Source organism: Balaenoptera borealis (assembly GCF_965194805.1).
Source record: "Balaenoptera borealis genome assembly, chromosome: 4".
Lineage (NCBI taxonomy): Eukaryota > Metazoa > Chordata > Mammalia > Artiodactyla > Balaenopteridae > Balaenoptera > Balaenoptera borealis.
Window position 1 is genome coordinate 86,053,375 of NC_138861.1, and position 15,269 is coordinate 86,068,643.

General features: G+C 37.0%; 1 protein-coding gene and 1 pseudogene across 7 annotated transcripts in view; one reads left to right on the forward strand and one right to left on the reverse strand.

Moving 5' to 3' along the window:
• The window catches only part of PDS5A (PDS5 cohesin associated factor A), a 129,862-nt gene that overhangs the window by 23,977 nt on the left and 90,616 nt on the right, over positions 1-15,269 (forward strand). The gene's annotated exons all lie outside the window — the stretch shown is intronic.
• LOC309628050 (proline-rich protein 11 pseudogene) lies at positions 6,979-14,471 on the reverse strand (annotated as a pseudogene). Its single transcript has one exon. The product of its transcript is annotated as a proline-rich protein 11 pseudogene (transcript).

Sequence of the window (15,269 nt, forward strand, 5' to 3'; positions counted from 1 at the left end):
CTCTCTTGTTGTGGAGCTCAGGCTCCAGACGCGCAGGCTCAGTAGTTGTGGCTCACGGGCCCAGTTGCTCCGCAGCATGTGGGATCTTCCCAGACCAGGGCTCGAACCCGTGTCCCCTGCATTGGCAGGCAGATTCTCAACCACTGCGCCACCAGGGAAGCCCGCATGTGTCTTTTTGAATTATGGTTTTCTCTGGGTATATGCCCAGTAGTGAGATTACTGGGTCATATGGTAATTCTATTTTTCATTTTTTAAGGAAGCTCTATACTGTTCTCCATAGTGGCTGTATCAATTTACATTCCCACCAATGCTGCAAGAGGGTTCCCTTTTCTCCACACCCTCTCCAGCATTTGTTGTTAGCAGATTTTCTGACGATGCCCATTCTAACTGGTGCAAGGTGATACCCCACTGTAGTTCTGATTTGCATTTCTCTAATAATTAGTGAAGTTGAGCAGCTTTTCATGTGCCTCTTGGCCATCTGTATGTCTTCTTTGGACCAATGTCTATTTAGATCTTCTGTCCATTTTTTGATTGGGTTGTTTGTTTTTTCAATATTGAGCTGCATGACCTGTTTATATATTTTGGAGATAAATCCTTTATCCGTTGATTCGTTTGCAAATATTTTCTCCCATTCTGAGGGTTCTCTTTTGGTCTTGTTTATAGTTTCCTTTGCTGTGCAAAAGCTTTTAAGTCTCATTAGGTCCCATTTGTTTATTTTTGTTTTTATTTCCATTAGTCTAGGAGGTGGGTCAAAAAAGAGCTTGCTGTGATTTATATCAAAGAGTGTTCTTTCTATGTTTTCCTCTAAGAGTTTTATAGTGTCTGGTCTTACATTTAAGTCTCTAATCCATTTTGAGTTTATTTTTGTGTATGGTGTTAGGGAGTGTTCTAATTTCATTTTTTACATGTAGCTGTCCAGTTTTCCCAGCACCACTTATTGAAGAGAATGTCTTTTCTTCATTTTATATCCTTGCCTCCTTTGTCATAGATTAGTTGACCATAGGTGCATGGGTTTATCTCTGGGCTTTCTATCCTGTTCCATTGATCTATATTTCTGTTTTTGTGCCAGTACCATATTGTCTTGATTACTGTAGCTTTGTAGTATAGTTTGAAGTCAGGGAGTCTGATTTCTCCAGCTCCACTTTTTTCCCTCAAGATTGCTTTGGCTATTCGGGGTCTTTTGTGTTTCCATGCAAATTGTGAAATTTTATGTTCTAGTTCTGTAAAAAATGCCATTGATAATTTGTTAGGGATTGCACTGAATCTGTAGATTGCTTTGGATAGTATAGTCATTTTCACAATATTGATTCTTCCAATCCAAGAACATAGAATATCTCTCCATCCGTTTGTGTCATCTTTGATTTCTTTCGTCAGTGTCTTATCGTTTTCTGAGTACAGGTCTTTTACCTCCTTAGGTAGGTTTATTCCTAGGTATTTTATTCTTTTTGTTGCAATTGTGAATGGGATTGTTTTCTTAATTTCTCTTTCTGATCTTTCAATGTTAGTGTATAGGAATGCAAGAGATTTCTGTGCATTAATTTTGTATCCTGCAACTTTACCAAATTCATTTATAAGCTCTAATAGTTTTCTGGTGGCATCTTTAGGATTCTTTATGTATAGTATCATGTCATCTGCAAACAGTGACAGTTTTACTCCTTCTTTTGCAGTTTGTGTTCCTTTTATTTCTTTTTCTTCTCTGATTGCCGTGGCTAGGAGTTCCAAAACTATGCTGAATAATAGTGGTGAGAGTGGACATCCTTGTCTTGTTCTTGATCTTCGTATATGGCCTTTATTATGTTGAGGTAGGTTCCCTCTATGCCCACTTTCTGGAAAGTTTTTATCATAAATAGGTGTTGAATTTTGTCAAAAGCCTTTTCTGGATCTATTGAGATGATCATATGGTTTTTATTCCTCAATTTGTTAATATGGTGTATCACATTGATTGATTTGCATATATTGAAGAATCCTTGCATCCCTGGGATAAATCCCACTTGATCATGGTGTATGATCCTTTTAATATGTTGTTGGATTCTGTTTACTACTATTTTGTTGAGGATTTTTACATCTATGTTCATCAGTGACATTGGTCTGTAATTTTCTTTTTTTGTGGTATCTTTGTCTGGTTTTGGTATCAGGGTGATGGTGGCCTCATAGAATGAGTTTGGGAGCGTTTCTTCCTCTGAAGTTTCTTGGAAGAGTTTGAGAAGAATGGGTGTTAGCTCTTTTCTAAATGTTTGATAGAATTCACCTGTGAAGCCATCTGGTCCTAGACTTTTGTTTGTTGGAAGATTTTTTTTTTTTTTTTTTTTTTTTGCCACCACCAAAAAGGATTTTTATTGAAGAGGTTTTTTTTTTTTTTTTTTTTACAAGAGATAAATAGACTGACACCAAGCATTGTACATGGATGACCACAACAAAAGCAACGATGATTGCAATTACCAAACATGAAACACACTCATACTATGTCATAATATTGACATTCAGTCCAGTAATCCTGATGTGGACCATTTTTAAAGTCTTTTTTATTGCATTTGTTACAGTATTGCTTCTGCTTTATGTTTTGATATTTTTGGCCATGAGGCTTGTGGGGTCTTAGCTCCCCAACCAGGGATCAAACCCACACCCCCTGCATTGGAAGGTGAAGTCTCATGATGCTAATGATAATCTGTATTTGCAGCCCCTCCCCAGCGCTAGCATCACCGCCTCAGCTCCACCTCAGATCATCAGGCATTAGATTCTCATAAGGAGCGCGCAGCCTAGATCCCTCGCTTGCGCAGTTCACAGTAGGGTTCGCACTCCGAATCTAATGCTGCCACTGATCTGACAGGAGGCGGAGCTCAGGTGGTAATGCGAGTGATGGGGAACAGCTGTAAATACAGATGAAGTTTCGATCCGTTCGCCCGCCGCTCACCTCCTGCTGTGTGGCCCAGTTCCTAATGGGGGTTGGGGACCCCTGCCCTAGAGCAGTTTTATCTTCTCAAAAAGAAACCACCTGCTCTTTAGCTGTCATTCCCATATGCCCCTCCAGCCCTAAGCAATCACTAAATTGCTTTCTGTCTCTGTACATTTCCCTGATTTGCACATATCATATAATTGGAATTATATAACATGTTGGTCTTTCATGACTGGTTTCTTTAACTTAAGATAATGTTTTCAAGGTTCATCCATTTTGTAGCATCAGTACTTCATTCCTTTTTACAGCCAAATAATATTCCATTGTGTGGATGTATGAAATTTTGTTTATCCATTCATCAGTTGATGGACATTTGGGTTGATTCCACCTTTTGGCTATTAGGAATAACGCTGCTATAAATATTCATGTACAAGTTTTAGTGTAGACATTTTTACTTAATTGTTAGGTCATATGTAACTCATTTGAGGAACTGACAAACTTTTCCAAAGTGCACCATTTTATATTCTCATCAATAGTGTATGAGGGTTCCAATTTCTTCACATGCTCATCAACACTTATAATTTTCTTATCTGTGTAATTGACTTTTTGATTCTAGCCAACCTAGTGGATGTGTAGTGGTGTTTTATTGTAGTTTTAATTTGCATTTTCCTGATAACTAATGATGTCAAGAATCTTTTCATGTGCTTATTAGCCATTTGTGTATCTTTTTTGGAGACATATCTATTCAGATCCTTCTTCCATTTTAAATTGGGTTATTTGTCTTCTTATTATTGAATTGTAAGTGTTTCATATATATAAATATTCTGGATATGAGTTCCTTATAGTTATATGATTTGCAAGAATTTTCTTCTGTTCTATGGGTTGTCTTTTCACTTTCTTGGTGATGTCTTATGAAGTACAAATGTTTTTTATCTTGATGAAGTCCAATTTATCTATTTTGGTTTTTCTTTTTGTCACACTTTTGGTATCATATCTAAGAAACCATTGCCTAAATTAAGGTCACAAAGATATATGACTGTTTTCTTCTAAGAGTTTTATAGTGTTAGCTCTTACATTTAGATCCTTAATCTGTTTTGGTCAAATTGTTCAAAAATTTAAATTGGTCAAAATTTGTTTTGTATATGGTTTGAGGTAAGCGTCCAAGTTCATTCTTTTGCATGTGGATGTCCGGTTGTTCCAGCACCATTTATTGAAAAAGCTATTCTTTCCCCATTGGATGGCTTTGGCACGTTTGTTGAAAATTAGTTGACCATTGCTGTATGGGTTTCTTTTTGGACTCTTAATTCTATTCCACTGGTTTGTAAGTCTGTCCTTGTGCCCAGTACCACACTTTTCCCAAGTTTTATTGAGATATAATTGACATACAGCGTTGTATAAGTTTGAGATGTACCACATGATTTACATATATTGTGAAATGATTACCACAGTAAGTTTAGTTAACATCCATCATCTTGTATAGTTTTTTTTTTTTAATTTTATTTATTTATTTATTTATTTTTGGCTGTGTTGGGTCTTCGTTTCTGTGCGAGGGCCTTCTCTAGTTGAGGGGAGCGGGGGGCCACTCCTCATCGGGGTACGTGGGCCTCTCACTATCGCGACCTCTCTTGTTGCGGAGCACGGGCTCCAGATGCGCAGCCTCAGTAGTTGTGGCTCACGGGCCCAGTCGCTCCGCGGCATGTGGGATCTTCCCAGACCAGGGCTCGAACCCATGTCCCATGCATTAGCAGGCAGATTCTCAACCACTGCGCCACCAGGGAAGCCCTTGTATAGATTTTTTTAAATGTTTCTTTTCCTTGTGATGAGAACTTTGTTTTCCCCAGTCCTGTGGAAGTCCTGCAGTCAAATCCTACTGGCAGATTCCCTGGGGATTCCTGGTCCTGTTGCCGGACCCCCAGGCTGGGAAGCCTGACGTGGGGCTCAGAACCTTCACTCCAGTGGGAAAACTTCTGTAGTATAATTATTCTCCAGTTTGTGGGTCGCCCACCCATGGCTTTGGGATTTGATTTATCGTGATTGTGCCCCTCCTACCATCTCATTGCAGTTTCTCCTTTATCTTTGGACGTGGGGTATCTTTTTTGGTGGGTTCCAGTGTCTTCCTGTCAATGGTTGTTCAGCAATTAGTTGTGATTTCGGTGCTCTCGCAAGAGGAGGTGAGCACAAGTCCTTCTACTCGGCTGTCTTCCACAGGGGTCTGTGATGAGAACTTTATACACCATATTAATTGCTGTTGCTTTGCAGTAAGTTTTGAAATCAGGAAATGTGAATCCTCCTACTTTGTTCTTTCTCAGGATTAACTATTCTGCATGAACTTTAGAATCAGCATGACACCTTCTACAAAGAAGTCAGCTTGGATTCTGATGAGGATTGCATTGAATCTATATATCAGTTTGGGGACTATTGCCATCTTAACAATGCTAAGTCTTCCAGTCCATGAACGTGGGCTGTTTCTTCATTTATTTAGATCTTTGATTTCTTTCAACAGTGTTTGTAGTTTTCAGAGTATAAATTTTACACTTCTTTTGTTAAATTTATTCCTAATATAATTTATTCTTTTAATGCTATTGTAAATGGAATTGTTTTCTTAATTTCATTTTCAGATTTTTCATTCCAAGTATTTAGAAATTTAATTGATTTTTGTATATTGATCTTGTATTATGCAACTTTGCTAAACTTATTAGTTCTAATTGGTTTTAATGAATTCCTTAGGAGGAGTTTTTATGTGCAAAATTATGTAATCTGTGAATAGAGATAACTTTACTTCTTTTATAATAGATGCCTTTTACGTCTTTATCTTGTCCAACTGCCCTGGCTAGAACCTTCAGTATAATGTCAAACAGGAGTGGTGAAAGCAGACATCCTTGTCTTGTTCCTAATCTTAAGCATCCAGTTTTCCACCTTGGAGTATGATATTGACTGTGGATTTTTCATGAATGCCCTTTATCTTGTTGAGGAATTTCCCTTCTATTCCTAGTTTCTTGAGTATTTTTATCGTCAAAGGGTGTCAGATTTTGTGAAATGCTTTTTTGCATCTATTAAGCATCATGTGATTGTTGTTTTTTATCCTACTGATATAATGTATTACATTAATTGATTTTCAAATGTTAAACCAACACTGCATTCTTGGCATAAATCTCACTTGGTCATAATAGAATTCTTTTTATCTGTTGAAGATTTGGTTTGCTAGTATGCTGTTGAAGATTTTTGCATCCATAGTCATAAGAGATACTGGTCTGTAGTTTTCTTGTGATATTTTTGTCTAGTTTTGGAATCAGGTTAATACTGACTTCATAAAATGAGTTGGAAGTGTTTTACCATCTTTCATTGTTTGGAAGACTTCTGGGAAAATTGGTATTCTTTACATGTTCAGTACAATTCAGCAATAAAGCCATCTGGGCCTGGGCTTTTCTTTGTTTCTAGTTTTTGATTGTTAATTCAGTCTCTTCCTTTGTTATAGGTTTATTCATATTTTCTATTTTTTTTAATTGAAGTATAGTTGATTTACAATATTATGTAAGTTTCAGGTATACAACAGTGATGCACAAATTTTAAGGTTCTGTTTCTTAAGTCAGTTTCAGTAGTTTGTGTCTTTCTAGAAATTTATGCACTTCATCTAAGTTATCTAATTTATTGGCATATAATTGTTCGTAGAATTTCTTTATAATCCTTTTTGTTTCAGTAAGATCAGTAGTAATAGCCCTGCTTTCATTTCCGAATCTAGTAATTTGAGTCTTCTCTCTTTTTTCTTGGTCAGTCGAACTAAAAGTTTGTCCATTTTGTTTCTTTTCAAAGAACCAGCTTTTGGTTTTCCCTTTCTCTAGCAATCATCAAGTTCTTCTGGGCAGAAGTATTTTGGGGCAACTGATAATAGGGAGACTTTGCCCAATTCTGCTTCTCCGCCACTATCTAGTCTTTCCCACTGTACCCCTTTTTATCTTGCCCCTAGGGAATTTCCCTGTACTTACTATTGCTTATTTTCTGGCTCTCACTGTTTGAACCATAATTAATTCCATGTGTTTTTTACCCATATATATATATATATATATATATATATATATATATATATATATATATATACTTGTGTGCTTGAACCTCATTATTCCTTTCCTTCTTTTGTCCAAATCTTAATCCATTTAACCTTAAGGAAAGCCAGCTGCTTTTCATTGTGGGTTTTTCTTTTTTTGTAGATTATATTCCATTATAGCTTATTAAAAGATATTGTATAATTCCCTGTGCTATACAGTTGTTGTTGCTTATATATGTTACGTATAGTAGTTTGTATCTGTTAATACAAACTGTATCTGTAGTTTGTATCTGTTAATCGCATACTCCTGATTTCTCCCTCCCCCACCTCTCCTCTGATAACCACAAGTTTGTTTTCTATGAGTCTGTTGCTGTTTTGTATATAGATTCATTTGTATTCTTTTTAGATTCCACATATAAGTGATATCATATAGTGTTTGTCTTTCTTGGATTTATTTCACTAAGCATAATATTCTCTAGGTCCATGCATGTTGCTATAAATGACAAAATTTCATTCTCTTTTATGACTGAATAATATTTCTCTGTGTGTGTGTGTGTGTGCACGTGCGTGACATCTTCTTAAGCCATTTGTCTGTTGATGGGGACTTGGGTTGTTTCTGTGTCCTGGCTATTGTAAAGGGTGCTGCTGTAAACATTGGGGTGCATGTATCTTTTCGATGTTTTGAGTAAAAAGACCTTAAATGATGATTGATCATTTTAAGAATAGGGCAAATGATCCACCTTTATCAAGGAAAAGGAAAGTTAGAAAACCGAAAGTTAAATTAATATATTAAAGGCATCTATTAAGCAGCCATGTACCCACATCTACATTGTCTACCATAGTCTTCACCTAACTACGTTGTGAGAAAAGTAGTCTTTATTATGAGCTGGCCTGGGAACATAACCACATATAGTCGTTCTAGCACTATAATATAGTGTAGTTTCTATAGTATACTCTCTCTATATGTATATATTTTATTTTTCTCTAGTCATTTTGGATAACCACTCATCATATTATACTGTACTATATATAATGTATGGATTAAGAATGGTAAGAGGTAGGTAAGAGTGATTAGCCACACTGCCTGGATTTGAGTTTTTATGCCCTTGAGCAAATTACTTAGCTTAAGTTTCTCATCTGTTAAATGGGTATGTTAATAATGCCTCCCACAAAGAATCATTGTATTATATGGGTTAATAGTACATTTAAGTTACTTGAAATATGCCCAGCACATAGCAAAAATCAGTAAATGTTAGCCATTAGTACTATTACAAATAATTCACCTATAAAAATATGCCTTTTGAATTGCGAATTTTCTCTATGAGGATCAAACTGTAGAATAACTAATTGATTTGTGCCATGTTGCCATCACTCATTTTGGTCTTCTGCCTCACAAGTACTCGGAATTAGAGAACATCTATGGTTACATTAAACCAAAAGCCAAAACCTCTGAAGCCTCAGTGAAAGTGGTCAGACCCTCAGTCTTTAAGGCTAATATTTTAGGACCTTATGAATTTCCCTTAAAGCTAAAAATAGCTTCCATGATGACTGTCTCTTTTACAGTCAGTGTCCAGGTTTAGAACCCTAGTATTCAGGGTATTTTTAGAACTCTAGCAGTACCAGCTTATCTTGAAGGTGGAAATAAATGGAGTAAAACATTTCTTGTAATTCAGAAACTTTCAGGAATCTTTGTGTAGTTTTGTAGTATATGCTTGTTAAATGGTTTGGGGCTGATAGAATGAGTCTTTAAAATATAATTTGGTTTAGCTCTCAGGAAGAGTACAGTGAAATGTGTAGCATCTAACTTTTCTATACCACACAATTTAGGTATGAAATAATCTTGTCTCATTAAAGAATAGTGACCTTGACTAAGTATATGAGTAACAAAACAAATTGTATCTTCAAGTAGGCTCTATTGGTTTATTAGAAAAATAGGTTATTGAGTTTTTTCCATAGAGTAACTCAATTTGTTAAAATTGAAGTAGCTGTATTGATGCTCTGTTGTTTGTTTGTTTGTTTGTTTTTTGGATTTGACACATAAGAGAGATCATATGGTATTTGTCTTTCTCTGTCTGACTTATTTCACTTAGCTTAATGTCCTCTAAGTCCATCAGTGTTGTTGCAAGTGGCAAGATTTCATTCTTTTCTAATGGCTGAATAATATTCCATACACACACACACACACATATGTATGTATACAGAGTCTACAATTTCTTTATCCATTCATCCATCAGTGGACATTTAGGTTGTTTCCACATCTTTGCAATTGTAAATAAAGTTGCAATGAACATGAGGGTGCATATATCTTCTCGAGTTAGTGTTTTTGTTTTCTTTAGATAAATATCCAGAAATGAAATTGCTGGATCATATGATAGTTCTGTTTTTAATTTTTTGTTTTATCTTAATATTAGCACTTAGTCTTGAAATATATATTGATTGTATAGCTATTGACGAATCAGAATTTTAGGGAGATTTCTGTTCTCAGACTTGATGAACCACTGAAGTCTAGAGCGTGTCAAAAAGTACACTAATAGGTTTCATTCCTTCAGAAAATATGAATTTATATCTTACTGTATAAGACAAATGTAGAGCCCTTAGGAGATCACAATCTTCTTGAGGACACATGATTTTTATACTAATAACCGCAGCAAGGAGACACTGTAAGATAATTGCTTTGTAATTGGTACAGTGTTTTCAGTTCAAAGGAGTCAGTGATCCTTTCAGACTAGAGTGGGTCAAGCAGGGCTTCAAGAAGAGGAAGCAGAATTTGGGCCAAAATTTTAAGAGCAGGTAAGATTTTAATAAGAGTACTGAGGGGTAAAAGCAATTCTATGACATATTCACATATTTTTTCACCAAGTGTTGAACTCTTTCCTATGCAAAGCTGTAAAGATGCTCAGGATGCTTTTTGAAGGTAATGAATAAACCTAGTTTGATTGGAGTGGAGAGTGGAAATCAAAACATTTTATATTTACATATTATAAATATATACATTTATATATATAAATATATATACACATACCTACACATAAAAGTAAGATAAAATTATAAATTATGATGTTTTAAATGCCATAAGGTATTATCAGTGGGAAACCATTGTTTTATTGGGATAACATTAAAATAGATGTTTTAAGAGTAACTTAGAAGCTCTGGGTTTGATTTTGAGACTTAAAGAGACTAAAATCAGGTGTGATGTAATAAGGGCCTAGAGTATGGAGTATTAGAGTATTAATACAGTTTTATCAACTGTATTAATATGAAGGTAACTTACTTTCGAGAAGAGTAGTCTGGGCACTTAAGAATACTGAAGTTTTCTTAAAAGGAATTTACAACGTAGGTACAATGGAAAGACTTTTTTTTTTTAATTAATTTATTTTTTTGGTTACGCTGGGTCTTAGTTGCAGCAGGCAGGCTCCTTAGCTGTGGCTCCAGGGCTCCTTAGTTTTGGCTCGCCGGCTCCTTAGTCGCAGCTCGCCAGCTTCTTAGTTGCAGCATGTGGGCTCCTTAGTTGCGGTATGTGAACTCTTCGTTGCAGCATGCATGCAGGATCTAGTTCCCTGACCAGGGATCGAACCCGGGCCCCCTGCATTGGGAGCGCGGAGTCCGATCCACTGTACCACCAGGGAAGTCCCGTGATATTCTAATTTTTAAGGTCACATTGGAGTTTTTGCTTCAAATTCTTTTGGAACAGGTTTGAATGGGGGATGGTTTTACTTCTTAATTGCTTATAGGGAACAGAAATAAAATCTAGAGGGTCTGTTTTTTTTGGTTACGTTTGTAGCACTTAATGAGTGCATGAGCTTTACAGGCTGAAATACTTTACTTTTCAATTACCTGAGAATACCCAAGATGAATGGGCACCAGGTTATTTTCTTAATGTCATAACTGCACCTATAGAGTAAAAATTAGAGTTATCTAGTTAAACTTGAATAACCTCCCCAACCTAAGTTGGGTAGTTCCAGGATAAACATCACTTTCGGGATTGCATTTTCCCATCTGTTCTATTATTGATCATGTAAACTGGAAAATATCCTAATACTCGCTTTCTGCTACATTATGTATGGGCTCCATACATATTTTAATTCTTCAAATGAATTATATATTAATATAATTACTTATACACACTACATTAAAAAAAGGATTGGGGTGATATTTTCTGTATATTTTATGGATCATCATATGGAGTCAGGCAGAGGTGGCATCAGTTTTGTTCATCAGAGGTGCTTGTAGAAAGTGGCAGAGTTTGAGTTGGGCTTCTAGGGTGAGCCAGCTGAAACTTTCTCTTCAAGACCTGGGTCATTACTGGGGTCAGCCCAGTTCCTGTTTCCATATTTTCTTTATTGGTAAGTGGGGTTCCACCTGGGCTCCTCTCTACATCGACTTTTTTGAGTAGTTTCCGCAATTCTAACTGGCTTTTACCAGGAGTAATGAAGACATTTGTAACTCGAGTTGATAACACTTTGGACTTCGGTTTCAGGGAAACGCGCTGCAGGTCAGAGACAGTAACTAGTGGATTCTGTGCCTTTGGTGATGGTACAAGCTTCCTCCTTTCATCAAAACTCTGTGTCTTCTTTAATTTCACAGTCAGTAGATCTTTAACTGTTATCTGCATGGGTCCACTTTTTTTTAATGGTCCAGCCTGAAGTGCTTTAGTGAGATCAGATTTTCTGAGCAGCAAAGGTGCTGTCAGTGGTGGAGGCGGAGGCAGGGGCGGAGGAAGATGACTGGCTGGCTGTGGCAGTGAGGCGGAAAGTACAGCCCCGGAGTCTCCAGGGGTGGTTAGAGCACATGCAGGCACATTTGTAAGTTTACCACGCATGTGACACATCTGACCACAGCTTGGACAGGAAGAATTTTCTGAGACGGCCTTCAGTGCTTCCTGGAGCTTGCGTAATTCATTTTCCAAAATGCGAAACCATTGTTTTAGACTATGAAGTTCTTGGTGGCAGAAACGGGATGGGAAGATGGTGTCTTTCAATACTTCCAAACTCTGGGCCATGCAGTTCTGAAACCAGTTGTATGTAGACCATACTCTATTTGTCCAAAGCTTTACTGCATCTTTAAAATTGGGAAATTTGAAGTTCCAGGATGGTCTTAGCCAGCTTCTGCTAAGGGGTGTATGTGTTGAAGGAATAACCACTCTTTCTGGTGAGGGTGGCGGAGGGGGAGGTGTAACTAGCTTAGACAGAAAGTGAGAGGCTTCTTTTCTTTTGAAAAATCTTTTCACTTTGGCTTTTAGCTTTATTCTTCGTTGCTTGAACTTGGGCATGGTTTTAGGCTAAGAGTCTGGGGATTTGATGGAGTCCCGGCAGTGGCATCTCCCTCGCCATAAAGAAAAATTCAAAAAATAAAATAAAATAAAAAAATCAAGACATACTATTAATGTGATAATTTAGTCACTGTGTCACTTGAACTTTGAGCTTTAGGCCCCAAAGTTGCTCTGCTGTGAACACACTTCTAAAATTATCATCGAGTATGTATTAGGTAGACTTACAATTTTTGTAATTGTGTTTTTTGTTTTTTGGGGTTTTTTTTTTGGACACACCGCACGGCTTACGGGATGTTAATTCCCCAACCAGAGATCGAATCCATGCCCCCTCCAGTGGAAGCATGGAGTCCTACTAACCACTGGACTGCCAGGGAATTCCCTAATTTTTGTAGTTGTAATGGCTTATGCATTAACTACCCCTGCCTCGCCTGCTTCTCTCAGGTTTCACCTCAAATGTATATTAGATAAAAGGATTTATGTTAAAAATAATTATATGAAACCGGAAAGGAGTGCATATTGGCAAATAGCTCAGTGCTCATTCTTTTTTTAATAAATTTATTTTATTTTATTTATTTTTGGCTGCGTTGGGTCTTCGTTGCTGCGTGCGGGCTTTCTCTGTTGCAGCAAGTGGGGGCTCTTCTTCGTTGCGGTGCACGGGCTTCTCTTGTTACGGAACACGGGCTCTAGGTGCATGGGCTTCAGTAGTTGTGGCGCACGGGCTTAGTTGCTCCACGGCATGTGGGATCCTCCCGGACCAGGGCTCGAACCCATGTCCCCTGCATTGACAGGTGGATTCTTAACCACTGTGCCACCAGGGAAGTCCCTCAGTGCTCATTCTAATCTGGCAGTCCATGTGTATATTTACAGAGTGAAGCACCATATTAAGATAAAAACTATAAGGCTTATTTAACTCCAAAACTTACATGTTCTCATGTGGATTTTTTTTTTCTTGGAAGGTTAGTGTACATGTAGAGATTGTCTGAACTAGTCAGTTTATTCATAATTCAGCAAATACCGAGCACTGTGTATAAGGCGTAGTTTTATAGATTCTGGTACTACATAAATGAATACATTTTATTGCCTTTGCAAAACTTAAGTCTAGTGCAGGAAAGAGAATAAGCAAGTAAAATATGAGAAAAATGTTGATAATGTAAAAGATGTGAGAATTAAAATGGTGTCCTGGAAACAGATTAGTAATCTTGAGACCTGGATTTAATTATCAGTCCTAGACCTGCCATTAACCCGTTGTATTTCTTCAATTAACAATCCCCCTCCCCACACCTTCTCTTTTTTTTTTTTTTTGACTAAATCACAAGTCTGTTCAATTTAAATTATTTATTTCTTTATTTTTGGCTGTTTTGGGCATTTGTTGCTGCGCACGGGCTTTCCCTAGTTGTGGAAGGCGGGGGCTACTCTTCGTTGCGGTGCGTGGGCTTCTCATTGCAGTGGCTTCTCGTTGCAGAGCACGAGCTCTAGGTGCGCGAGCTTCAGTAGTTTGGCACGTGGGCTCAGTAGTTGTGGCTCACAGGCTCTGGAGAGCAGGCTCAGTAGTTGTGGTGCACGGGCTTAGTTGCTCCACGGCATGTGGGATCTTCCCCAACTAGGGCTCGAACCTGTGTCTCCTGCATTGGCAGGCGGATTCTTAACCACTGCACCACCAGGGTAATCCCCTTCTCTTATTTTTAAATGGAAAATTTCTGAAGTCTACATTATCTAAAATATGATTAGGGAATTCCCTGGCGGTCCCGTGGTTAGGACTCCTTGCTTCCACTTCAGCGGGCATGGGTTTGATACCTGGACTGGGAACTAAGATCCCACATCCTGCATGCCAGGTGGTGGCCCTGCCCCCCAAAGGTGATAAGATTAGCTCCTTTAAAAGGAATCTAAGATTCTTATGGTACATGTAATTTTTTTTAACTTTTCCATTTTTTATTATGGAAAAACTTCAACAAAAACAAAAGTGAAGAAAAGAGAACAATGAACTCCTGAAGCAAATCTCAGATAGCATTTCATTACTATTTCAGAATGTATTCCTAAAAAATAAGGTACTGTATTTTTAAAAAATCATACTATGATTACCATACCTAAAAATTTAACTATTATTAACTATTATTATAATTAAAGTAGCTATTAACTATTTTATTAAATGCATATACATATATTATGGTGGGTCTTGTGTGTGTATATATATTTATATGTGAACATATGAAAAGTACATAAAATATGTAGAGTTTAACAAGTAACTATAAAGTGAACATATGAAGAAAGAAATAGACTATCAACACCTTCAGAATATCATCAGCACCGCCTAAAGTCTAGTGTGTACCTCCCAGTCATAAACTTTTTCTTTCATAACCACTATATAAATGCAGTCTCTTTGGTTTTCTTATAGTGTCCCTGTCTATGTACAAATCTCTAAAAATATAGTTTAGTTTTTTCTAGTTTTAGCTTTGAATTTTATATGAATGGAATCACATAGTATGGTTCCTTGTGTATGCATCTTTTTCAGTGTTATGTTTGAGCTTCATCCATGTTATTGCTTATGTGTTTTTCAATTATTTTTATTGCTGTATACTAAGTACTCTATTGTACTACTTAACCAATCCTCTCTTGCCACTGACTTCTAGTTTTTTGGCTTTTACAAACAACGTTGCTATGAATATACTTGTATGCATGTTCTATTGTACATGTACAAGCTGCTTTAGGGCATAGACATTAGACATTAGTGAAATTGTTGGGCCATTGGGTATGCATATCTTTTACTTACCGAAAACACCAAAGTGGTTGTACCAATTTACATTCTAATTAACAGTGAATCAGAGTTTTCATTTTCTGTTGGACTTTTTAAAAGTTAATTTTTACCGGTGAGGTTTTGAAGTTCTTTTACTTTACTGTTTTTCCCCCCAAACAGTGCCTTTTTAAAAAAACAACTGTATTGAGTTATAATTGAAATACAATAGGTTGCACATGTTTGAAGTATGTACTATAATATATATCTAGTCTAGTCTTTGTCACCAGTTCTTAGCACGGAGCTTCAAAAACCCTTGCAACTTCCTGAGTGATAG